This window comes from Piliocolobus tephrosceles, chromosome 16 (assembly GCF_002776525.5).
Source record: "Piliocolobus tephrosceles isolate RC106 chromosome 16, ASM277652v3, whole genome shotgun sequence".
Taxonomy (NCBI): domain Eukaryota; kingdom Metazoa; phylum Chordata; class Mammalia; order Primates; family Cercopithecidae; genus Piliocolobus; species Piliocolobus tephrosceles.
Window position 1 is genome coordinate 60,187,010 of NC_045449.1, and position 27,751 is coordinate 60,214,760.

A 27,751-nucleotide genomic window follows, 5' to 3' on the forward strand; every position below is an offset into this window, starting at 1 on the left:
TTCACCATGTTGGTCAGGCTGGTCTCGAACTCCTGGCCTCAGTTGACCTGTCCGCCTCGGCCTCCCAAAGTGCTGGGATTACAGGCGTGAGCCACTGCACCTGGTCCCCCTCATTATTTTCTGTTACTTTATCTTTATGCACTTCAAAGCCCCTGTCATCATCTAAAACCATACAATTTATTTGTTACTTGATTATTGTGTATTTTTCCACCAACTTGAAAGCACCATGAGAGCAGGATGTTATCTTACTCTTCTGCTTAACCGAAAATGATGCCTAATGCATGGTAGGTGCTCAGTAAATATTTGTTGGCTGGATGAGTGAATGCATTTTAGTTTCACAAGGAAGATGAAAGATCTTACAGTGTTTTTTGTTTCCTTCTAACAATAAAACTAAAGGGAAATGTCCTAAGATCAATAGAGACTTTTTCCTTTCTATGACTGTGATGCCATGCCAGCGAAGCCTGAGACCTGCCGTGTGATTCGACATCTTCCAAATAAAAGGTGTGTTCTTCTTAATCTTAATGTTGATGTGGCCTGTAAAATTAATTTTAAAATAAAATGTATACAATCAGTCTTATTTAACTAGAATACATAATTAACCACTAGATTCTGAATGTTGCCCATTCTGGATAAGTGCAGTAGATGTTGAATTTAAAACCTTGAGAATAATTTGTATCTAATAGGATCCTAACCTTGAATATTATGGCTGCATATTGACTTGGGATCAGTGTCCTCTCTTAGATTGTCCTCTGCAGTCATTAATTTTTTTCTACTAATATTCTTGGTGAACAGTAGGGAGTTGTTAAGTAAATTGATACATCAGTGTGATAAAATACATGCAGCCATTAAGAATGATGCTTATAAAGACAGACAAATGCTTATATGATGCTAGGTGCAAAAGCTTATTATAAAGTTATTGCCATGATTGTCACTACAGCAGAGTTAGTGTGGGGGAGCAGGAAGTAGAAAGAAACCTAAAAGATGGAAATCATTTAATTGATTTTTAAGGTGATTTGACATAGGGAGATTTTCTTTTTGGATTTAATCTTGTTAGAACAATACAATTTTGAACAGTTCTAAAATTTTGTTTAAAGTACAGTAGTCCCCACTTACCTGTGGTTTCAGTTACCTTTAGTATAGTACACTAAGATATTTTGAGAGACCACATTCACATAATTTTCATTACATACAGTATATCAGTGTAGTTGTTCTATTTTATTGTTATTAATCTCTTACTGTGCCTGATTTATAAATTAATCTTTAACATGGGTATGTATGTATGTATAGGAAAAACATAGTATATATAGGGTTTGGTACTAGCCACGGTTTCAGGCATTTACTGGGGTTTCTAGGGATGTACACCCTGCAGATAAAAGGGCGACTGTTCTTGTACCTTTCTCTAGTCTAGGCCATGTAGTTCTCTTGAAATATGACAAAGCACTGTCACCTCCCAGAATGCTATGTGAATGAAACATACCCACCCATCTGAGAACGCTCCTTCACCCAACAGCGTGATGAGAAAGCTGTCTGTTGCAGATATCTACACTGCTGCATGCTACATGTATCATCCTGGGATTCAAACATGAGTAATAGAAAACCTGACTAAGCAGTGGCTCGAACCGAATAGGGGGCTCGCTCTCCTCGTTTAACAAAATGTCCAGAACAGGGCAGTCCAAAGCTGGTAACAGCAGCTCCACGATTGTGTGTGGGACCTGGCCTCCTCCAGCCTTTAGTTTAGCTGTCCTGTCTTGTAGGCTTCTTTCTTTCATCCTCATCTTTGTTACCCGGTAGGTGTGAGATGCCTGCTCCAGAAGCATCCGACCCATGCTCCAAGCAGGAGGTGAGCCAAAGGTGAACTCAAATCACAGATGCTTGTTAAGGCCGTTCCCATTCAAGTAACTCCTCCAGAAACAATTCCATTCCAGCAGTTTCTATTTACATCATCTTGGCCAGAACCATATCACGTAGCCACTCCAATTTGGAAAATGTTAGGTTTCTGGTTTATTTGGAGGGTTTTCTTTGCTTGCTTTTGTTGAGCTTGTTTTTCACCTGGAACAAAGTTAACTTAGTTTTGTGATAAAGAAGGGAATGTGGCTGGACACGGTGGCTCACACATGTAATCCCAGCGCTTTGGGAGGCTGAGGCGGGTAGATCACGAGATCGGGAGATCAAGACCGTCCTGGCTAACGCCGTGAAACCCTGTTTCCACTAAAAATACAAAAGAATTAGCCAGGTATGGTGGCATGTGCCTATAGTCCCAGTTACTCAGGAGGCTGAGGCAGGAGAATCACTTGAACCCAGGAGGTGGAGGCTGCAGTGAGCCGAGATTGTGCTACTGCACTCTGGCCTGGGTGACAGAACAAGACTCCGTCTCAAAAAAAAAAAAAAAAAGGGGGGGGGGGCGGGGGAATGAATATTGGATAGGTCAGTGACTGAACTCTGTCGTAAAGTTGCTGAGGATTGCTTCACCATGTGTGCACACATGGGTGTAAGTCTTTTCAATGCTCCTATTGCTGTGACTTCATCTCTAGTACAGGAAGGATTCTGTTACATGATGTCATGACAGGTTTTGAGATACAGTGGAATGAACGGAGTTTCTTGATCTGTTGATGACAGGAAAAGGAGACAGGGATGAGGAAGTCTTGTGTGAGTTTTTCTTTTTTGGGGGTGGGGTAGGGTATCTCACTCCTTTTGCCCAGGCTTGAGTGCAGTGGTGTGGTCACAGCTCACTGCAGCCTCGACTCTCTGGGTTCAGGTGATCCTCCCCCCTCAGCCTCCCAAGTAACTGGGACTGCAGGAGTGCATCACCACATCCAGCTAATTTTTAATATTTTTAGTAGAGATGGGGCCTCATTATGTTGCCCTGGCTGGTCTTGAACTCCTGGACTGAAGCAATCTCAGCGAAGCCCACCTCAGCTTTGCTGAGTGTTAGAATTACAGGCGTGAGTCACCATGCCCAGCAATGAGTTTCTGTTTTTGGTTTTTGTTTTTTGTTTTTAAACAAGCCTTTTCTTTTGTCTTTAAACAGTTTGTTGGTTCTTTCTGTTTGGTAGTTGTACTACATCTAAGTTGTTTATTTTGTTAGGATTTTGTTGTCATCATGAAATATTTTGAGATTCAATACTTGTGTTTATTCAGTCATAATATTCTTATTATATAATAGCTCCTGATAGTAGATATAGGGATAGATTGAAGCAAAGCAGGTATATTAATAAACTCAGTATTCATTAAAGCAGCTTGGGTTGCCTGCAGAAATGGCAGAGCATCCCCAAGGCTGAGGGAGGCGGGGCTCCTCTGTGGGTAGCAGACTTCATCTGCAGGACCATGTGCAGCACCGGCTGCGGGTATTAAAGGAGGGATCGAGAAACTGATATGACCAGAGGCACTTGCGAGGATAGGGGATCGGGTAAGCCATAGCGTAGACACCCAGAAAATGAGCCAGGAGTGTTTAGTGTGAAAAAAAGAATAAGGCCGGGGGCACAGTGGCTCACCCCTGCAATGCCACCACTTTGGAAAGCCGAGGCGGTCAGGTGTTCGAGACCAGCCTGGCCAACATTGTGAGACCCCATCTCTAATAAAAATACTAAAATTAGCCAGGCATGATCGTGGGCGCCTGTAATCCCAGCTACTTGGGAGGCTGAGGCGGGAGAATCACTTGAACCTGGGAGGTAGAGGTTGCAGTGAGCCAATATCATACCACTGTACTCCAGTCTGGGAAACAGATCTAGACTCTGTCTTAAAAACAAACAAACAAAAAAACAGTAAGTTACAGGACTTGGCGGGAGAGCTGCCTTTCTAGGAAGAAGGGAGGACTCACCTTGGGAACTCCATGTGCTGACCCAGACCACTGACAAGGCATTATCAGGGGAGAGCATTTTACACTACCCTGAAAACAGCTTCCAATGAGCAGATGTTTCCAGCAACAAAACAAGGACTGCAGAACAGGGAGGCTGAGGGGGCTTACCAAGGAATGCCAGCTCTGATCTGGGCTGAAGCAGCAGTGATGGTTCCCCTAGGCTGGAATTTGACATGAGGCTAGGATGGACATTGGGTTTTCTCTTTGGAATACCTCACCTCCTCCTGTGTCACCTGGCTAATTCGTACTCTTCCTTTAAGAATCAGAGTTGGCCGGTGGCTCACACCTGTAATCCCAGCACTTTGGGAGGCTGAGGCGGGTGGATCATGAGGTCAAGAGATTGACACCATCCTGGCCAACATGGTGAAACCCCGTCTCTACTAAAAATACAAAGATTATCTGGGTGTGGTGGTGCATACCTGTAGCCCCAGCTATTTGGGAGGCTGAGGCAGGAGGATCACTTGAACCCAAGAGGTAGAAGTTGCAGTGAGCCGAGATTGGGCCACTGCACTCCAGCCTGGTGACAGAGCAAGAGTCTGTCTCAAAAAAAAAAAAAAAAAAAAAAATCGGAATTAGCATCTCAGGAGGTTTTCCTGACTATGCCCTGTCCCCCCATGGACTCCTTTCTTCCTCTCCCTGCCCCCAATTCAGTTGCTTCTCTTCCACTTCCTGCGTACCTCTTTGAAGACTTTCATACCACTTGTAATTGTTTCTCTGTGTCTGCCCATACACTGTGGCCCCTGAGGTTAAAACCTGTCTTTCATCTCCCCATCCCTGTCCTCAGTGCTTACACAGAATCTGGTGTGTATCTGGCTCTCAACAAAGATTTACTGAATTAGCAAGTAAATGAATAGAGATCAGAGAGATTCTGCTTGAGTTAACCTTGACGTTAGACAGAATTTCTGTTCTAATTTTTTTCACGCCAAAACCATTCTAACAGGTTTTTCTGGGCCAATCTGTTGTGGCCTCTTAGCATAATGGATAGTTACTGAGAAAAAAGAATAACACCAAGTTCTTGGCGCAAGTGCCATCTAGTTGAGATCTGCAACTTCCATGCTTGTGACGAGGCTGAAAATTACTCATCAAGCTGTTTTTGCAAGGCAGTTTCTGCATTTTAGTTTACGCGTGAAAAGTCCACTCTCTGTCTGTGTTGATGACCGTAACATAGACCATCTAACAGCTAGGGTGTTTAGGGTGGTTGTGAGTACGGCTGCAGGTTCCCTTTTGCTTATTGAAATAGAATAACCAGAGAAGAACAAGGCAAGTTTTAAAAATAACTTGGTACACAAGTAGGTGAAATAACCTTACCTCCCAGTAGCTGAGGAAAAAAAAAAAAGGTCTCACTACCGGCTGTTGTTCCAGGATATTTTTAGTAAGATGGCCCTGTCATCTTTGATGGTCAACGAAGGAATAATAATGGCAGAAAAATATATTAGGCGAGGAGAAGGCTTCGGGCGTTGTTTGGTGTTTCATTTAATTTCCACCTCATCCACCAGAGAAAAGCAAACATAAGCAGAGGCTGATCATGAGCACAGTAGAAAGGAAAATGTGATGTGTCCTTTGCTTGTATTGGTTGATAATATGTGATTTGCTTATACCACATACTGCTGGGAGGTATTTTCAGTCTGTGGCTTTGTAAATTGAAGGGCCTCCTAAGAAACTCCTGTTTCATAAGATATTCCCCGTCTTAACTTTATTCAGGAAAAAAATATGATTTTTCGGGAGTTGCTTAATAGTTTTTAGCTTTTTAAATAGGTATAGTTTATTTACCACAGCATTTGAGCTATCAGCATTTCACTGTGAATGCTACCAGAAAGGTTTGTTCTATTTTTACGAGAATCTTCTTAGGGAAATTGATGAACCTGGTAACCTAATTTTAGACCTCCTGAAATTTGGCAGATGGATGGTATTTATAGTGTTCTGAATCAGTCCCTATTAGACATTTAAAAATAGTCACATCATTAGAGAATACGTTCAAAAAAGAAAAGATTTTTAACCTGAAATCTAATGCCCAGAAAATTTTTAGTCTCATAAACTGGGTGTGCATTTTGGTAACAGTTTCTAAAAAGCCTTTTTGTACTCTCCTCGTTCTCTTTCCTGTGTGATGCTGCTGTTGTCATGGAAACAGATCTTGGAGTTGCTTTGTTAATACCGTGTAAGGGACTCCCTGATATGGAGAGTTACTGCAGGTCATTATCATCAACACAGAGCTTTAATGTCAAGCGTTGTGCTGTGATGTGTACACTACAAAGCACGGAAATCTGTGTTTGGAGGTTACACTAAAGACATTTAACCTTGACACCCATAAACACTACACAAACGTCAGGGTCTTCAGTCATAGAACCTCGAAAAGTAGAGGCAGTGGGCTCATGCTATTTCTATTGCAGATGGTGAGTTCTGTCCTGGGTTGGGCCCGGCCATTGTTAGGTGCTCCATTAGGGTTGGCTTATTGAGAAAGGAGGATTTGGAAGATTGTTGAGAGAGTCCAGGAAAGGAGCAAGCTGAAAGTTCGCAGGGATTGTTGGAAATTTCCAACAACAGTTTAGAGATGGAAATTGGCTCTCTGGATGAAAAATGGCTGTGCATATTGTGTTTGAGTGCTTGGAGGCCTGTAGCTAGAATGTTTTATTAGCAAGTTTGCAGTCACATATTCATACAAGGCATTTTATGATGTACGTGATTTTGTTGATTGGGGCCTAAGGTGGGGGTGAAGCAGTTGGAAGGTATAGTGGACCCTTGCTGCCCTGGGACTATCTCTTGCCTTCCCACTTATCAGCAAATACCATAACCTTCCTGGCCCTCAGTTTCCTCACCTTTCAATTGGTGATTCTTTTATAAGTTATACTGCGAATTAAATGGGGTGGATGATGATAAAGGATCTTGATGTGCCTGGTGCTTGGTAAGCACTAATTCCTCCAGCCCCCACTTACTTCAACATTCCCTATGCTAGCGGTTCTCAAAGGGGCCTCCCAGACCTACAGCATCAGTATCACTTAGAAGCTCATTAGCAGATATTCTCACACTGCAGATCTTCAGAAGCAGCAAGGCAGTGGCTGGGGCCTGGCATTCTGCATTTCCCAAGCTCTCCAGGTTATGCCTATGTTTGAGAACCACAACCCTAGACTATGTTTCTGGGGCCAAGATTGCCTTGGATATGGTTGAGTGCAGTTCTCCTTACCATGTAAGATTCCTGGCAATTCCCAGAGCTCATACACTTCACTGTTAAAATAAGGTGTTGGATGAGGTGGCTTTTGGATTCCTAAGCTATTGGAAGACCAGGATAACTGGTTTTGTTTGTTTTGGCTGAAATGCAGTGATCTGATCATAGCTCACTGTAGCCTCAGGCACATGCCACCCACACTGCTAATATTTTTGTTGTTGTTGTTAAGACAGAGTCTTGCTCTGTCACCCATGCTGGAGTGTAGTAGTGTGATTTCGGCTCACTGCAACCTCCACCTCCTGGGTTCAAGCAATTCTCCTGCCTCAGCCTTCCAAGTAGCTGGGATTACGGATGCCTGCCACCATGCCTGGCTAATTTTTGTACTTTTAGTAGAGAGGGGGTTTTGCCATGTTGGCCAAGCTGGTCTCAAACTCCTGACCTCAGGTGATCCACCCGCCTTGGCCTCCCAAAGTGCTGCGATTGCAGGCGTGAGCCACCGCGCCCAGCCCACCCTGCTAATTTTTAAATCTTTTATAGAGCCAAGGTCTTGCTGTGTTGCCCAGGCTGGTCTCAAAACTCCTGACCTCAAGGAATCCTTCTGCCTCAGCCTCCCAGGGTGCTGGGATTACAGGTGTGAGCCATCTCAAAAAACAGAATAACTTTGAATACATAGGTCTATTTGTATTTGTCTTGCTATCAAAAGGCACGTTGAGTTCAGCTTATCAAAATTAATGCAGTTAGCAACCATTTTTCCCCTAAATTTCAGATATCCAGATTTATTATTTAGAATTATACTTTCTCCTTGGGCTGAAGAAACAGTTGGCCCACACTTTTCTAACTCTATATTCTTCATTCTTATTCCAAAGTGACTGCTGATTTCTGACTTTTAAAACCTAAAATATTTCTTCCTAAACTTACCAAGAAAAGTAAAATGACTCCAGTACCACTTGCCACTGCTATTTTAGAGCCTGTGAAATTCTCTGAGGTCTGTCATTCCTGATTTTATTGCTTTGTAAAGGCCTGCTATAGAATGTTTTTTTAAAATACAATGATTTAAAAGTCTCCATGCCAGGGCATCACTGGCACATGAGGCAGGAGGTCTTCATGTAGGAGATGCTTCAGGGACAGTGTGGCTTGTGGCAGCCTCAGGACTCTGGGCATCTGTCCACTCAGTACAAACCAAATTGCAACTTCAACTGATTTTGATTTGAAAATTGCCCCCTTAAAAAAAAGAAGTACTAAAAATGTTTGACATTTATCAGATTCCTGCAGCAGTCTGCAGTTTCTCTTGCAAGTGTATTCACAGACAGTGAAAGGAAGTATTTGGCAATTGCTAACTCATGTTTTTATATAGTGTAGAAGTCCAAAGATGGTAATAATGTCATATTATAGTGAAGGGGATCTATAGTGTAAAGTATAATGACCATAAAAGAGTTTTCATTTTTATAGTTTTTAAACATGATTTATCCTCCTGTGTAAGGATAATGGTTGTGCATGGCCACAGAGATTTTTTCTTTCTTTTAATTCTCAATTGCTTTTCACACTTAACTTTTTCTAATAAGTACTATCTCCCAAGATCCCAGATGATGGTACAAATGACAAAATAAGGTTGATCTTTTTTCTAAGAAAGACTAAACTGTGATTTTTTTTTTTCCTTTTTGGCTAATTAGGACAAATAAAAGTAAACATCCAATTATGCAGTGATGAATCGAGTCATCTGGCTGGAGCTGGATTCTTCAGTGTCTTAAGTTAGAGTAATTATTGAAAAGAAGGACTTCATGCAGGAGGACTGTTTTCAAAAAAAAAAAAGACCAGTCTCAGACAAATTCAAATATCTTGTAGAGAATAAATGCCTCTTGGGTTTATGGATTTGTACCATATGTGTGAGAAGAGAAAATAGGGTCAAGAATTGTTGTATTTCTTGACTCTTTGAAAGGCAAGAACATTAGCTTGGGAAATAGGGACACGTGGTTTCTAGTGTTAGATAGATCTTCAGAAAACAGAATGCTCTTTGAAATAACAAAATACTTGAGTGAAGGAAAGAATTGAGGAACGAATTTAAATTTAACTCTGAAAGAATTCTTCAGTCTGTGGTTCCCTTAGCTACTGTTCAATCTCTCATTTTCATCTTAGCTGTATTTTAGCTTCCATCCTGTGTGATGGAGACAGGGGTCTTTCTCTTGGTTTGGAGCACACATCCCTCAACATGTCCAGTAGGGAGCTCCTGGGCAACGGGTCCTGCAGGTGGATGTGGACCAGGAGTCCTGTGGGAGGAACATGTCCCTGGGGAGAGCTGGTGGACACCCCCAGTGGCAGGCCACCTGGGGCGAAGCCAGTGGAATCTGACTATGGCAGGATGAGAACACTAGCATTTTATAATACCCACTTTTTTTTCACTTCTTGCAGTTTCTGTTTATTTCCTGTTAGCATTTAGTAGTATCTTTATGGGTTTATCTCAGTTATGCTAGGCAGAAAGGAGCTCTTGTCAATTGGCAGGACCAAAAGGAGAGAATAGGCAGGGGGAAGAGGGGACAGTAATCGAAGTAGGAGCACCTTGAGCGAAGTGAAACATGGGATGGAAATGGAAGCTCCTGTTTGTGATTTCCCAGAAAGGCTCAGTCCATTGCCAGGTGCTGTGTGGTTGTGTAATAAAGAGATCGAATTCTTCCTGTACAGGAGGTTCATGCTGAACCCCACCTTTGTTGAAGGGGAGGAACTAGCTGCCCAAGGCAAACTAGAAGCATGCTTGCAGGAGGGAAGGCATATGCATAGCAATGAAAGCCGTGGTGTCTGTTCTGAAGTTTGGGAAAATAGTTGTGAGACTGTCTAGTTGGGTCTGTCATTGGCTGACGTGTAGTATGTGTGGGTCGCTCATAAAAAAAAACAAAAACAAAAACAAAAACAGAAACAAAAACAAAAACAGAAACAAAAACAAAAACAAAAACGCCAGACCCCAAAGGAAGAGGGCATTATTCATAATGAAACCCACTATGAATCCAATGGGGCCTTGATTTCTGCCCCTTCCTGGGCTGTGCCATCAGGACTTCTTTGATAGACCTTCCATGTCATCATGAATTCTGTTATTGATCCTGGAATAAAGATTTGGTGCCCTCTGGTTTCCAGCAGTGTCCAGAGATGTCCATGGAGGATTTGGGTGGGAAGGATTAAAGTTTGTATACAGGAGAGAAGACTGTACTCTCTAAAGTGTGTGTGGCCTGAGTCCCTGGTAAAGGTGGGCTTGGGTCAGGTTCTGGTCACACTGTCACTCTGGCTGCAGAAAAATAGAAGCAAGATGAGTCGATCAGTGTAGGATTTCAGGGTGTGGGGCACTGACCCCCCACATTTGGCTGCACGTCTGAATCACCTTGGGTACTTTCCAAATTGCATTCCCCCAGTTCCTCCCCGAAATTCAGGCAGGTCGTTCTTGGGAAAAATCAAGAGTTACAAAGCACAAACTTTGGAGTCAAATAGCACTTGGGTTGACTCTCAGCATCAGCATCTTTTATTAGTTGTATGACCTTGAGCAGGGCATTTAACCTCTCCAGACCAGTTTGTTGTGGGCAGAAGGCAAACAATCCTACTTATTTATAGATTTTTGGGATGAATTAGATGAAAGAATGCATGTAAAATGCCTAGCTCTTTGCCCAGCATATAGTAATCATTCAATAAATATTAGCTTATGTTTAACCAAAATGTGTGTGTCAGATCCCTGCTTAGCACTGTGTGAATGTGCAATAGAATTAGAAAAGTCATGCTCCCTTCCCTGAGAATATGGCTGAGAAAAGCAAATGCACCTGACTATTTGGTGAGCTCTGGCAGGAGCAGGGGACATTGTAATGAAGCTCAGATTGCTGGAAGATGCTGGAAGGATGCACTTGGGACCTAAGGCAAGTCCGGGGTGGTGCCTGGTGGACACGAAGAAGGCAGTGACTTTCAGAGTGAGCGTCAGAGGGGCTTGTAATGAACAGAATTGCCTTCTGATGATGTCAACATATCTAATACAAGACTCTGACTAATTACTATTTATAGTTGCTTATATTCAAAAGCTTGTTTATGCTGCAAGTAAGGCTGAAAACTGTCAGCAGGGTGTAGTGGAAAGAGCTCAGAGCTGAGTCTGAACTCCTCAATTTTTATCCCATCTCTGCTCCTGACTATAGCTGGGTGACATCAGACAAGCCTTGCAACTCCCAGGCCTCAGCTTCTGCACTGTGTACAGAGTGTGTGTGAGTGGGAGCAGATGGGGGGCCAGACAACTGCTGGGGTCTTCTGGCTCCAACATTCAACACAGACATTGACTGCACTTCTTTCCCAAAACTGACCGTGTGTCCTGATTTTCAATTCCTGATCCTCTGTAAGGGACATTGTTCAGTGGAAGACTGTGTGTTTTGCTAATTTGTTGCTTGCGATTCAGATTCCTTTAAAGTTAGCAAAGAGCATTTTTGTTCTATTGGAATGATATAGGAAGTATCCTTCATTATGCTTTCATTTGGTTTTGAGTCACAAGAAACTGTTATGTTGTTTTGGGAGACCGACGTGGGAATGTCTTAGCACATCATTTCTCTGCTCTAATTTTAAACATGGGTAGTCCCTGACTTATAAACAGTTGACTCGAGATGACCCACATGTACAGTTAGTACTGTCTCAGATGCAGAATCCAGTTCTCATCTCCTGCTGCAGAACTCTTCTGTAATTTTTCAATCAGAACACCTAGGAGATGTCTATTCTTCTCATTTCACAGATCTTCACTGCTTGCCTTTTATGGGCCAGGTTCTCTTCTGTGCCCTGGGTATCCAACAGTGAACTAAACAGACAAGTCTCTGTGCTCACAGAGCTTAGGTTACAGTGCCATTGGCCTGGAAGGCATGCTTGCCTATTGCCCCAGGTGAGGAGGAGCCTGTGACAGGTGTCTAGGTCTATCTTCCTTTATCCAAGATCATTTCCCCCACCTCTTCCCTGCAAGGAGACTAAGTCATAAAACCACAATGCCCTTTTATGTAGAAACAATAGAATATGTGACTGCTAGGTATATGTAGTATATTACAAAGAATAGCCACAGATCCTCCCATCCTGGTTACATGTTCTCTTATAACATGTCTTTGCGATGCTTTCAGTCAGGTGTCTTATTTCTCTACTCCTATGAGTCGAGTGGGTTTGTGACTTCCTTTGACCAGTAGAATGCAGCGCAGTTGACATCATGGTAAGGTACTAAGTGAGGTGTTAAGAGGCCTCACATATCCCACGCCTGCTCCTTCACTCAGAACTTCTGCGGCTGATTACCCTCCTGGAGGAAGTTCTGATTACCCTCCTGGGGGATGGGAGACCACGTGGAGCAGAAATGAGTGTAACCCAAACCAGCGCCATTGAGTTAGGCTGTCAGGCACCTGCAGCTGCGTGAGCTTTCACCAGCTTAAAAGTCTCAAGATGCTAACCATCAGCATCATATTTTTTTTGTTACTAATAATTGAAAGATGTAACTATTTATGAACTTAATATTGATATTAATATATTTCCTATTTGTCATGAATGAAATAGGCCCTGGAAGGTTGGCATTGGAAAATGCCTTTCACATTTTGGACCATCCACTTAGAGACACATTTTTGGAAAAGAACCACTTGAAATCTGGTGCCCAGCTGTACATGTGTTTTGTGGAGAGAGAGAGATTAGCACTGGCACATGGGAGACAGTGGTTAGTGAAGGGTGGAGGATTGCCAGGGCACATGGATCTGTTTCGGATGGATGTAAATAGTTAGAGTATACTGGAAGGGTGTGTGTCTAACATGACCCTGACTAGAGTTTGGACGAGTGTGGTTTCATTCTGGGGGGACTGACACTTATTTCTTTCCTGGAAGTGTTGATGAAAGTCACGACTCAGTCATATCAGAAGTGTAAGACCAAAGTGGAAAACAAACTCCTGTCTTCATGAATGAAACAGAAACATGTCAGGGCCACTCCATACTCTTTTTCCTGTCTTCCAAAAGTCTTTTTTTTTTTTTTTTTAAATTCAGAAGAAGGTCTGGGAATATTCTGTGCACATAATTATTTTATAAACAATATTTTGTTTAATGCCCTTGCCAATAATACTTCTTATAAATAAACAATAAGAGTCATAATGGTTCCAGATTGCCTTTATAATAATGATATACCATATGTTTAAAGAAATGGTCTAAAAGACATACTGCTGTGATTGAAAAATTTTTGGAAATTGTGTATGCTTACTGTATATTGCTCTACAGAAATCTGTTTTGATCAGTGGATAAAAGCAGCTACACATAACTATGAGGAAATCTTGAGAACATTTATTAGTAATTAAATATATAGCTGAAATATGTGTCTATATGTATATCTGAAAATTATTTCACAGGAGATGGTTTTCAATGAAGATGATTGGATGGCTTTGAAATAAATATGTGGTTTGGTTTATGATTAATGGATTTATTAATTGGCTGTGGTCCCCTAACAATCCACCCCAGAAGTTGGTGGCTTTACAGCAATCGTAGTATCACTTACAGTCATGTTATCACTTGCAGACATAATCTGCATGTCACATGAAAGTTGGCTGATTTCACCTGTGCTCAGCTAGGCACCTCGGCCTCTCATTGTGAGGCTGTGAAGGGACTCTACACCATGTACTTCTCCTCTACCTCTGACCAGGGGGAAGCTGGCTTGGGTGTGCTCTTCACAGGGCTAAGGGGACAAGGCAAACCCAGGAGGATGGGCAGAAACTCTTAAGTCTGCTTCTAGGCTTGGTAGGGGCATGCTGTTACTTCTATCTCATTATATTGGCCAAAGTGAGTCACGTGGCTAAGCTCAAAGTTAGGAAGCAGGGAAATATACTGTATCTTTAGGGGAGGAATTTGAAAGTCATATGAAAAAAAAGGTATGGATACTACACCCAGGGATGAAGATTTGGGGCCAGTAATGATATTCACCGCTGTGTCTGTGTGACTCCTAAGAAGAGCCAAGACTTGTTAAAGATGAGCAGAGAGGTAAATTAGTTTAGAGATGGTGAAGAGGCAGTTTGGGGATACTTTGGTCTGCGTATAACATGAAGACATCTGTCTTTCCCTGTATACCAGGGGTTGCAAACTATAGCTTATTGGGCCACATCCTGCCCAAGGCTTGTTTTATTAGAACACAGCTGTGTCCAGTAGTTTGTGTGTGTCTTGTGTACAGCTGCTCAGCCCTGCCACAGACCGTTGAATACCTGAGGCAGAGACTGAGTGGCCTGCAGAGTTGAAAACATTGACTACTGGGCTCTTTGCAGGTAAAACTAGCTGACCCCTGTTTTATATGATGCAACTGAATAGAAGCCATTCGGCTATAATCTCCACCTCTCTACCTGCCCACCCCACACCTGCCCCAGTTCCTTTTAGGGTTTTCCTACTGTGCTTTGCATTCTCATTATTCTGTGTTTTTATAAAATAGGTAAAATAGGAGGTAAAGCAATCCTGGTACCTGGCTGTTGGCACTGATGACCAATGCAATTTGCATCCACGGGTCATAATCCTTAAAGTTTATAAGGCGACAAATTGCAGATTAGAGAACATACAAATGAGGGAGCCAGTGGCTACTTTTGCCTTTATTATTAATGTTTTGTGGCTCTGCGGGTCATTCATGATGTTAGACAATAGGGTGATTATTTCTGTTCTGCTGAAAGACAATCTGATTGTGTTTTGTGTAGAATGAGGCACTGATCCGCTCTGCCTGCTTCCCATGAGAAATGCCGCAGACCTTTGTCTGCTCAAACCTCCTCCCGTCAGCTCTGGTATTGTGATGGAAGTAATTGCCCAGGCTTCATGGGTCAGCATATATCTGTACTGCTGTTTATTTTTCTTTCGACTTTTTAATGACTAAAATCACTTTCTTGTAAAATATACAAAGATATTTTAAAAGAAAAGACTGTCCATTGTGTTTTTCCACCCCCTTAACATATATTGATAACGATCTTTTTAACTGGGTGGGACTTGATTTGGTTTAAAAACAATAATCTTGGTGACTATATGGAAATATGGAAAATGTTTAATACCGTATTCCATTAAAAACATGATACAGGTTGGGTGCGGTGGCTCACGCCTGAAATCCCAGCACTTTGGGAGGCCAAGGCGGGGCAGATCACTTGAGGTCTGGAGTTCGAGACTAGCCTGGCCAATGTGGTGAGATGGTGAGACCCTGTCTCTACTAAAAATACAAGAATTAGCCAAGTGTGGTGGCAGGCACCTGTAAGCCCAGCTACTCAGGAGGCTGAGGCAGGAGAATTGCTTGAACCCAGGAGGTGGAGGTTGCAGTGAGCTGAGATCGCACCACTGCACTCCAGCCGGGGTGGCAGAGTGAAACTGTCTCAAAAAAAAAAAAAAAAAGATGCAGAATTGCTGCAGGTATATGATTGCAACCATGGAATAAATAAGTATGTACATGTGGTAGATAGAATGATGTGCCTTCCCCCTGAAGATATCCATGTCCTAATATCCAGACTCTGTGATTGTGTTTCCTACATGGAAAAGAGTATAATGCAGATGTGGTTAAGTTAAGGGTCTTGTAAGAGATTACCTTGGGTTATTTGGGTGGGCCCAATGTAATCACAAAGGTGAGAGTGAGGGATGAACTCACAAAAGGATGCAGAAGCAGAGTTGGGAGGGCTGCACTTCGAACATGGAGGAAGGGGCCATGAGCCAAGGAATACAGGTGGTCTCTTAACACTGGAAAAGGCAAGGGAAGCAGAGGCTCCCAGAATTCCTGCTGGCACCTCCATTGTAGCCTTATAAGGCTCATTTTGGAAGTCTGACTGCAGACCTGTGAGATAATAAATTTGTGTTGCTTTAAGTCACTAAGTTTGTGGTATTTTGTTTTACAGCAGCAATGAAAAACTAATATGGCACATAAGACTGGAAGGGAAGATATTTTAAAATGATAGTTGGAAGTCCAGTGTATTTTAGTTTGTGTATTTTGATAGGGTGTTGTGAGTTTGGTTGGTTAAGACTAAGAGGCAACAGATGACTTTTAAATGTTAGAGGAGGGAAAAATGGTACAGCTTAAAGTTCAGAATCAAGTACAAATGACGAATAAGCCCAGCAAAATTGTTCTCCAGTTTGGGTTTTGATGTATTGGGTTCAAATGGTGCCAGCCTTAATGGAGAAGCCAGCTTCTTTTTTCTTGTCTTTTTATTGTTTTTAAGCCTCTGTCTGGTTTTCAGTAGACTCTGAACTTAAATATCATCTTTGATTACTATTGGTGTCCTTGTAGTTAAGGTCTTTGCAAAAGTTTGCGTGCAAGTATTAAGCTAAAAACATGTTTTTAAACTTTCACAAATGTTATAAGATGACAATAGCATTCTGTAACATAGACATTATGGTAATAGCGATTTTCTCTCCATCCCTATTTTGTCCAGCAATTTCCAAGTTATAAGATGTGAATAAGACTAACTGCTCACTTCCACGCAGCTGACCTGGTGGGCTTTTGAGTTCAAAGAGTCATTTCCTTGTCTTACCTCCAGCACTGGAGGGCCGTGTGACATTGTAGAGCCTTGTTTCTCATTGATTAAAGGAGCTCGTGCCTCATAAAGACACTGGTAAGGGCCATGGAGCTCATGGGCCATCACGCTTCCTGCCTATCACCTGTGGGTGGAATTGACATTACCCAATGAGTTCTTCATCGGGTCACCCGGGAGGGAGTGGCCCATGGGTGGAATGACAAAATCTCATAGTCAGTCTTTGCAGTTTTCTCCACAGGTAAAAATGAGATTTTGGAAAATTTTCATTTGTTTGTATTTGTCCCAAGGCGAGTCTTACATATTTTGAGCAACAAAACGAAGATCATTATGAAAATGTCCTTATGGAAGCACTCTAGGGCCATTGCTCATTTTTATGAGTCCTCGTGCTAAGTCCCTGAGCACTGTGGCTCCTGGCTTAGCTGGCTAAATCAGAGTCACAATTCTCTTCTTAAGCCTCAAAATAAGCTGCTCATGATACTTGCCTGTTGGGCAGACTAATCAAATACATTTGATGTTTCAGCTGACTCCAGATACTTTTCCTGGCTCCTCCTTGGGTCTTTAACTGTCATCCCAGATCCGCAGCGTGCAATGAGGAAAACTGAGTCAGGGAGGGAGTAGGACGCCTTTTGCCGCGATGAACCACGTTAGCTTTGGATCGTCCGTAGAATGCACCCTGAACAGTTCTTGGAAAATGAATGATTATTTGGCTTCTGCCCCACGTTCAGTTTTCTTTGGCAGCTGCAAACATATCCTAGCTAGAATCCTTATCGTCTTGAAGTTCATCAAAGATTTTGAGCAGTCACGGTGGAGACATAACCTAAGTACATTCATTCCCATTGAGACAATTCTTTGGTTTGAGCCACAGAAGGAGGAATAACACATGAATATATTTTATTGAATCCCAGAGACCCTGAAACACCAAGACTCACTAATATATACACACATGGATGGCAGAATCATAAACCTCACCCGACCTGTCAGTGTACTCTCAGTTTTTCAGGTTCTCCCCAAACAGGGAAACTGGAAAATACTTGGGCAGAAAGAAAATATCATCAAATAACACCTATTTCTTTTCAGCTCTAGAGATGGCTGGATATCAAAAGCACCACAGGAGCTGTGCAATTTGTTGCCTCTTTTCAGCCCTCAGCTGGACTCTGTTTTCAAGAGGGAGAAAATGAATGTTTCCCAGCATTCTCTGTCCTCTGCTCCAAAGAAGTGAGGAGGTGGTGGCTTCCAAACCTTCTGTGTTTTCTTATTGCTGTTAGAGGGATCAACTGCATGTTTCCTGAGGGAAAAGGGTGGCTCACTGACCTACCTGAAGGCATTCTTTCAGTGGAAGCTAGGCAAGAGAATCCAGGGGTTTCTTTTGCAGGTTTCTGTGCAGTGTCCCTGCCATGACGCTGCCTACAATGTGAATATTCCTTCCCTGCATTTCAGAGGTGGCAATATTGGGGCAAGTGGTGGAGATACTAAAAAAAAAAAATCATCTTTGTGCTCCCTACCTGGCCCCTGGTATGGATTAAACAGCCAGCACCCTCCTTCCCTTATACCCTGGGGCCTCCTGATAATACTTTCAGTTGCTCCATTGATTCCTTAGATTTTTGGCACACAAGGGCCCACGTTGTGTCCTCCTGACAACACTTTCAGTTGCTCTATTGATTACTTAGATTTTTGTTGGCCATTAGGAGCTTTTTAGTAACATTGTTTGCTCCAACGGTAGTCTCTGCTGGCTCCTGTTCATTCAGGAAACACGTGAGCACAGGGCTTCAGGAAGGCCTTCTATTAAATGGGCAGAGGCCCCAGCAGGGCCCCTGCATGTTCATCTGCACAGCCAGAAATAGCTGGAGGGCAGGAGGAGCCCTGTTCACATAGGGTTCTGCAGCTTTGGAGTCACCGTTTCTTCCAAGTACTCTTCACATCAGTGGTTCTTAGCCCTGCCCGAACCATAGAGTCCTCCGAGGAGCTTTCAGATGAAGCATGGCAGCCTGGGCAGGTTGCAGGTCCATTAAATCCACATCTCCGGGGTGGGAGCCAGTGGCATCCTTGCTTTGCCACAACTCCCCCAGTGACCCTAATGTGAAACCTGGGCTGAGAGGCCCTGCCTAAAGCTCAGTTATTTTCACCTGTGGGCATAGGCGATCGCTTCCCTTTGTGGCTGTTGTCAGGAGGCAGAAAATCCCCTGGGTTGTTGGCTCCCTGGAGTCTTGTTTTTACAGGGTGCCCTGTTTCAGGTGCAGTGACCTGACTGACGTTTTTACAGATAACCTTTTGGTGGCCTCCTGTCACTGCTGTCTCCCTGCAAGGGTTAAATAAGCCTCTCTCTCACCCATTCCTTTTCACACCTGTGTCGTGTATTATTGGCAGGCCTCAGTCCTCAGGGTGTCAAATGCAGCTGATGGATGCCAGACATTGTGGATATCTGCAAGTCCCTGGGCAGCAACCAGGACTTGAAGAGGAGACTTTCTCCTCAAACTATCTTCACGCTGTTTTCCTTCCCCAGACCTCAAGTCTGGAGCCCATGTTTCCAGGGGTGGAGTTTGATTTCCCCAGAGAGGAGCTGTGTTCGGCTTCTGGGCTGAGGAGCTAAGCGGCCAAGCCTCTCCCAGCCCTCTGTGGATTCGCTCCTGCATTATTCAGGGCCTTTGCTGACAGAGCACCATGTTCCACTTCTGAGCAGATCAGGGTGAATTTCCAAGAGGGAACATTGCAGATGGCTTTGCCTTCAGGGATGGATTTTCTTACTCCCAAGTGACTCACTTCTGGTAAAAAAAAAAAAAACAAAAAACAAAAAAAAGAAACACAAAACCTGGAGTCCCTTAAGTCTGTCCCCACCATCTTTGCTCAGAGGGAATTAAGGAGCCAATTCAGAACTTTAAAAAAGTAACATGATGATTCATTATCTTTTTGCTGGTCATTTCCTGGCCCACTCCCTGACACTGACTTGTAGTTTTTCATAAGCATTTATTCATCCTTGAATTTTTTTTTTTTTGAGACAGAGTCTCGCTCTATCCCCCAGGGTGGAGTGCAGTGGTGCGATCTCGGCTCACCACAACCTCCACCTCCCGGATTTGAGCAATTCTTATGCCTCCACCTCCCGAGGAGCCGGGACTACAGGCGTGCACCACCATGCCCAACTAATTTTTGTATTTTTAGTAGATACAGGGTTCATGGCCAGGCTGGTAACTCGAACTCCTGGCCTCAGGTGATCCGCCCACCTCGGCCTTCCAGATCGCTGGGATTACAGGCGTGAGCCACCGTGCCTGGTCCATCCTTGAAGTTTAACTGCAACCCCATCTCCTTCCCACTTTGCATGGATAAAACTCTACTGCAAGGACTAGAATTCCTTCCACTCACCCTGCTGCTGGTCTGGCCTTGCTGTCAGTTGCTGTGACCATGGACAGGTTGCCTTGCTGCCTCTCCGGAACATGGGAGGGATACAAGGTCTTTTTTCAGGGGTTGATTCCTAGCGGCTGAACGGCTGCCTTCAGTGGAATCAGTTTGCACACGCAGCATCCCAGGGAGTGGAACAGTGCTTTCTGAGCACAAAACAGATGTTTGCTTCCCTTCTTTCAGTGAAGAGGAATCCACAGCTGGAAAATACTGGAAGGCAATTGTAACCTTACTTAGGCAGTCAGCAACACTTCAGTCCTTTGGAAGTGGATTTTAAGGAAGAAGAGACTTCAGACAGTAGAGCTCTCTGTAATGTACCTCTTAGATAATACCTTTTTGATTCCTACACTTCTCCTCTCACCAAGTGATTCTTAAAAGGATGCCCTAAAACAGCAGTACAGTCATAGGCCCTTTTTAAAATAAATTTCATGAATTCACTACTTCTTCCCCGTCACATCTTCTCTTAACCAATGTAACTGCATTTGGTTTGCCTAAAAGAAGAAATGTTTCCTCTGCTCCTGGGCTCACTGTTAATTCTGATGAGATAGGCCTTTGTCCTCTAAAGGCAGCAGGGCATTGGCCAAATCCCCTGTTTTACTGCATTCCTTTTTGGAGCTCAGTATTGGCCTGTCCTGATCCCCCCTGGTTTGCCTCAAATAATTATTAAGGCCATGTGTCTTGAAATAAGTCACACCCAAGGCTGTTAGTCTGTGTGTTGACTGCTTGATTTATAATGAATGCTGAATTTGGCTAGGCAAATGAGAAATGTGGTAGGGTCAGCCTTCTGCCTCCTCCTGGTTTACAGACTCATCTTGACCTTTGTTTTTCCCATCTAAGGCTTTAAATTGATACCCAGTGGGTTGGTCTTAGGCAACCAGCAACCGGGCAAGATCCAGAGGAGACTGTCCAGGCTGCCGCTCCCCTGGTCAGGCAGCCACCCCCACTCCGCCTCCCCAGCCAGGCAGACCCTGTTTCTTTTGCGAGTTTCCTGCAAGGCTGTTGTTGACTTGGGGGAGCGGCTTTTGGTTGCTCAGGCTTCTTTCTGCTGCTGCAGAGGAATGTGTTCCCCGGTAGAGGCTGTTGGAAAGGGCAGCACAGACAAGCCGGCTTCTCAAGCGTTTAAACAAGTTGTCTGGAAGTTGTCGGACTCTGCAGCGCATCAGCCCGTCCCTTTGTTCCTTCTGTAATGCTGCAGTGTTTATGGAGCCCTGCCTTTTGGAGGAGTGGGAAGTGGAGCTTCCAACTTTTAGCCTATATGTTTCTGTCATTTAGAGGCAATAGGAAGATTATGACCTTTTCTGGAACTGCTGCCCCCCCCCCCCGCCCCCGCCCCCGCCCCCCCAAGAAAAAACGATTAGTTTTGATTAGTTAGAAAACGATTAGTTTTGATTACATTGACCTTGACCACTTTCTTCCCAAGTGGAGCTGACCACAATTCTGTGTTGGAGCCGAGGTTTTGTATCTGCATATTCCCCTGGGATGGGAACTGGGTCAGTTATTATTGTTCTAACGAGCAGGCGGACTCAGGGTCTCTGAGGCATGAGGGAGATTCCATTGTCTTCTGTGTATTCTGCTGGTATTTCATATCTGATGAAGGTCGCTTCTTATCCATAATTGTCTGACTTCCTCTTGGGTTTTGTATTCTGAGTATTAGAAATCACAAGTTGATTGGGCCGAGCACGGTGGGTCATGCCTGTAATCCCAGCACTTCGGGAGGCCGAGGCGGGTGGATCATGAGGTCAAGAGATCGAGACCATCCTGGCTAACACGGTGAAACCCCATCTCTACTAAAAATACAATAAATTAGCCGGTTGTGGTGGCGGGCGCCTGTAGTCCCAGCTACTTGGGAGGCTGAGGCAGGAGAATGGCGCAAACCTGAGAGGTGGAGATCGCGCCACTGCACTCCAACCTGGGCAACAGAGCAAGACTCCATCTCAAAAAAAAAGAAAGAAAAAGGAAAAAAAAAATCACAAGTTGATCTTTCTGAACGTTGGGGCCCAATGTATTTGAGTAATAAACTTGTAACATGAGGGAAATGAACAAGTGAACCTTTTAAGGACTCATGGTAATTTGACCCTCTCCTGTATGTTTCCTTACTGACAGTGACATGAAGGGGAATTGCCTGGGGTAGACGTAGGCTGTCTAGTGTCATATGCTGATTTTATTAATCCAAAGATTTCTGATAGGAATTTATTTCCATTTCAGTGGGACTAGAGTATAAAGAATGCTTTGTTACAATTATTTACTTACACCACCACCACCGTAAGTAATAATAGTAGTTAGCGTTTACCCTGTGTGTGTTACCTACAAGGTGCTGTTCTCAGCACTCCATGTGAATTATTCCTCAAATTATCCCCCAACTCTCTGAGATTGCACTGTTAACATTTTGCTTCGTAGCCAAAGAAACATCTTAGAGAGGTTGAGTAACTTTTCCAAGGCATACTCAGCTGCAGGCAGGACTTGAACCTGCTTTGTGATTTGTGAATTCACACTTTTAACCACCCTTCACTGCCCATCTACACTGCCTCTTGCACATCTCATGTTTTGCCAGATGGGAAAACTCACCAAGGATAAGACTTCCTTAAGATCTTCTTGAGTATAAATAGGCCATCTGTTGATCTGTGTGTCCATCAGATTAGGGGCTCTTACCACAAGCCAACATATGGCAGAAAAAGAAATGTATTGATGTCTTGCGGGACAGTTAATAAACACAAACGTGCAGTACAACTTCTTTAACCTTCAGTCCTTCTTGGACCCAAATTCCCCTACCCCTGCTGCCAAGCAGGCCTCTACCTGATGGGGTGGGTGTCCCCATCAGCTCTGTGCTGGCCCAGCTTCCTTGGGGTTGGCTCTCACCAGAGTAAGGGCACAAAATACAGCTCTTGAGGGGTCTGCAGACCATCAGAGGAGCCTGAGACCTTTTCTTGGCGGCTCCTGTTGGATCTGTCCTTCCCTTTTTAATCCCAGTGGGATCTCCTCACTACCTGGTCACTGTCTCTGTTCTCACAACAGATTTAAACAGTTACAGGATATCAGAGAACTGTGAGACCACAAAGTCTTCTAGTCCATTCCCCTCCTTTTAATGAGTGGCTCCACACAGCTGTGGGGTTGTATCATCCAAGCCAGACCTCCAGTTTCCTTTTCAATAAATACCTACCATTGAAATAAAAGTGAAAACTTACATCAAAACAGCATCATGCCTGGAACATACTGAATGGACAGCATTTCCTTTCTTTCCCTTCCTTATTCCCCTAATTATTAATTATTTGCCTGACCTTGGATAGCTGTTGGCTTCTGTCCTCTCATATTAATGTACTCATAATTTCTGTTTCTTACCTGGTTTTGGACTAATTTTTTTTTTTTTTTTTTTGCACATGCTCTGCCTCTCCAGTTCTGACATTTCTTACAGTCCTTTCAGTATATTTCTGATCACAGTCCCAAATGACATTGAGAAGCCCTGATAGGAAAATGGTATGTAAGAAACATGAGCTATTTGTCTATGTGACTAGAACTTTCCTGGTGTACTCTGTCCAGTTCGGACCATCTGAATGCAGTTGTCTGACTTGCGGATAGATCCTCCACTGATCCGTCATTCAGAGAAAAGCCGCGAAAAACACACAAGATTAGAAATATAAAACCCACATGTGAAGGCTGTAATGAGGTTACAGCATAGATTATGCAGTCTGGGTAAAGAAGGATAATGCAAATTAAAATATCTGAAATATTAGAATAGCATAAACATAGTTAACTTCAGAGCTGGAGGAGCCGGGTTGAATCTTGCTGCTTCCCTTACTGGCCATGTAACCTTGGACTTCTTGCTGAACACCTCTGAGCTGCAGAAGGGAAATTGCTGTTGTTGATGTCATCATCACCAATGGCTGCAGTAGAAGCTATCAGTGATGGTGGTTATCACTATTATTATCATTGTTGTTAGTAAGGAGAGCTAACGAGACGGCTCCAACTGCTCTTCCCCCGTGGGAATTAGTTTTCTGCAGTGGATCATGTGACAGATTCCTGTGGATTCCTGGGACAGATGGAGCCACCTGTCCTTTCTTTTATCCTCCTGTACTCATCAGATTGAGCACTATGTGGGTCCAGGCCCTGCGATGAGTGCTCGATAGATAGAGGTGAATAACGGGGGCTTAGTCTCACGGAGCTGGCCTGTAAAATCCCCTCCACCATATCCAGTGCGTACAGCTGGGCATTCTTTGTGTAGATCATCCCAGTTATTAGAATCTGTGTTTCAGTAATTTACTCTCTGGGCTCCAGTTCTTCCTCGTGAATTTTACTCTCAGGGAAGCCCCGACTGTGCTCCTGAAGCTGTTTTTTATTCGTAGTAATTTAGCATGCGTCCAGGTATTGAGGACTCTTGCCTACCCAGGATCAGGGGTGGGGAGGAAAACCACGGTGTTTCAGTCCTTTTTTTCTTTTTGAGATCTGTAATTCACCAAAACCAGGTCCACCGAAGTAAATTATTACCATAATTTATGATGAGAATTATTTGGGGCCACAGATAAGCTTGCAGGTAAGTATCATTGAGAAAGCACAAAATTTTGAAATGAACTCTAACCTTATGAGTCTGTGGGTCTAGGGATCTAAGGATGGTTTTAGGAGGTAGTGTTAAGAATCACAACTGCGTTGTTAAATGCCAGGTGTTCTTTGTGATTTGATTGAGACTATAGTTGGGATTCTTTAGGTTGTATATGTGGGGCACCACTTAAATATTAATGTACTTGGGAAGATTTTGTATAGACAGCTTTCTCTGTCATCCGAATGCCTTGTGTTCTTCAGAGCATGTCATAAGAAAAGTCATGAGACACAAATCTGATGGAACTTTCTTTAGCATGTGTTTAAGACTTGTCATCTTCCCATCTCATCTTTGCAGTCAAAAAATACCAACGTTTCCCTGAACAAAATAGAAGTATTTTCTACTTTCCCATTTCTGAAGCTCCTAGACATTTTATATTTCTTTTGAGTAAGAGATTGCTTCGTATCCAGGGGCCTGTGCATGGTGCCTTTTCTTTTACTATGGGTTTTTGTTTTGTTTTGTTTTTGGAGATGGAGTCTTGCTCTGTCATCCAGGCTGGAGTGAACTGGCATGATCTTGGCTCACTGCAATCTCCACCTCCTGGGTTTAAGGGGTTCTCATGCCTCAGCTTCCCGAGTGGTTGGGATTACAGGTTCATGTCACCATGCCCAGCTAATTTTTTGTATTTTTAGTAGAGACAGGGTTTCACCATGTTGCCTAAGCCAGTCTCCTGAGCTCAGGCAATCTGCCCGCCTCTGCCTCCCAAAGTGCTAGAATTACAGGCGTGAGCCACCACGTCTGGCCCCTTTTCTTTTTCTTGATGTTACTGAAGACTTTATTTTGGAAGTAGTGAGGGTGCAGAGCTGATCCCTTCTGGAGATGTGTGACAGGGTAAAGAACGCGACTTTGAAACTCCGCAGCTTTGAAACTCCAGTTCTGTCGCTTAAAGCTGTGCATCTTTCAGAGTTACTTAACCTCTCTGAACCTTAGTTTCCTCTTCTGCATAATGGGAGACTAGCATGGGGTGGCTTTGTGAGGGTTAAATGATGAGTAGACTGAAGCATCTGGTGGGATCTCCAGCAGTTAGTAAATGGCAGCTATTTTTATTCTTCAGTTTCATCCCATGTTGGTAGTACTCTCCTGATCCAGTGATGGGCATTAGTGGCATTTAGGACTTGGGGATAACCTTCGTAGGTTGGAATGAGTACCGTGCAAAACAGAATTCCGCCCTTAGCCAGAAAGCATTCCAGTTAGCAAACTACCTGACAGTATAATGTGCCCAGAGGACCCAGGAGGGCCATCCCAGGGAGAACAGTGTCACCATTTCGGCTGACCACACGCTGTCTCCTGAGCCCCGGTATCTGAGGCCCTCATCGCAGGCATAGGCATATTAGCAGTTATGCTGCCAGACTTTTATCAGCAGTCTGTGCTTCTCCTTTTATCTTCCGAACTGTGATGAAAAGAACAGTCCACTCCCTTCTGATCTCAACACTTACCAAGGCTCATCTGTTCACAGGCAAATGTACGTTTTTTATTGGAGACTGAGTTTCATGTGTAGATATCATTGTATTTCTGTGTGGTGTCCTCAGATTTTCACTCTTGATTTTTCCCCGACTGCCTTTTTTTAAAAAACTCCTTTGCACTCTTAAACGTCAGGCTGAGTGTCTGTGTGTAAATAAATGCTTTAGGTAGAGACTATTGTTCTGCTATGACAAGCTGTAAAGCAGCACAGCAAGAAACAATACGTTTCTAATTTGTGAGTTTTTCTTACGTTTCCCCTTTGCAAGGCTAGTTATTTCATTAAATTCATTTGATTTAAGCTTTCAATCCTTTTTTTTTTTTTTTTTTGAGACGGAGTCTTGCTCTATCCCCCAGGCTGGAGTGCAGTGGTACAATCTCGGCTCACCGCAAGGTTCACCTCCCAGGTTCACACCATTCTCCCACCTCAGCCTCCCCAGCCAGCAGCTAGGACTACAGGTGCCCTCCACCACGTCTGGCTAATTTTTTTGTATGTTTAGTAGAGACGGGGTTTCACTGTGTTAGCCAGGATGGTCTCGATCTCCTGACCTCATGATCTGCCTGCCTCGTCCTGCCGGAGTGCTGGGATTACAGGTGTGAGCCACCGCCCCCGGCCTAAGCTTTCAATCTTAATAAGAATGGCTAACTTTTAGATGAGAGTTTAACATCAGCAAACCTCATCATACCCAGAGAGATGCTGCTTTAATTCAGATCTGAAGGGACGAGTTTCCTTGTTCTGGATTAAACAGCTCACTCAGATGCACCAAATGAATGCAGCGTGCAGTCCTAGGTGGCACCAATCACAGAAGAGTGAAAAGCATAAAACAGTTTTAGAAAAGGTCACCACACTTTAGAAATAGAAATCTACCCCTGCTCACGCAACCCGAGAGATTTGAAAATAATTTCGAAAATCAATTTAAACATGTAGGCCACCCGTCTTTTGGAGAGATGCAGTTGGTGCCTCTCCTGCAGAAGGGGTGTTAAGCTGTTGCATTTGTTGCCAGGGAGGTGATGTTTTCCCCATTGGGAACCCTAGGCCAGCAAACTTCGGGAAGTGTCTGTGACAGCTTGAATGCTGCTATTTAAGAGCTGATGAAGAGGCAGCTTGGAGAAAACCTCAAAAATAAATACTCTGATTCATCATTGTTGTTCAGGCTTTCCAGCCGTCAGAGCCAGCCCCGGGTTCTGAGACAAAGGGTAACATTCAGCACAGAGCCCAGCGGAGAGTCTGGAGCCCTGACTGTCTCTAAAAGAGGGGGCGGAGAGGGAGGTAGCTGCCTGCAAACCCTGGAGTGGGGCTTGGCGCTGGGGGACAGCATGTGCTGGTTTTGCTTCTTTGGGGGTGAGGAGAGGATGAATAATCCAAAGAGGGACATCTCCCGAGAGCAGGGACCGTCTCATAAATAGCCCAGAGCAGTCAGTTGGGTGGCGGGCTGGGCTGCCGTGCGGGGGTTGCAGTTAGAAGCAGCACTCGGAGTGGAGTGGGGCCTCCCAGTGGGGCCTTGCTGAACTTTGTGCGTGCTCTGTGGTCAAAGGCCAGCTGGGCCTGAAGGCAGAACATCTGGATTTTGCAGAGGGTTCCTAGGTAGAGATGGAATTCAGGCTCTAGGCTCTGTGAGACCTTGTGTGAAACCCCCGGTTCTGTCTCTGTCACTTCTTTGAGTCCCCCACTTCTCTATCAAAAGATCGAATGTGGTGGCTTACAACAGAGGCAGTCAAGGGTAGTTATTCGCATCGTGGTTTGACCTCGAGATCTGGCACTTCCTGGACCTATTTCCTTGTATATTTCTCTGGGCACTCCCTGAGCCTCCC

The 27,751-nt window shown here is 43.9% G+C and overlaps 1 protein-coding gene across 1 annotated transcript in view; it reads left to right on the forward strand.

Moving 5' to 3' along the window:
• PRKCA (protein kinase C alpha) overlaps nt 1–27,751 on the forward strand; it is a 502,110-nt gene that overhangs the window by 213,470 nt on the left and 260,889 nt on the right. The window lies entirely within an intron of this gene.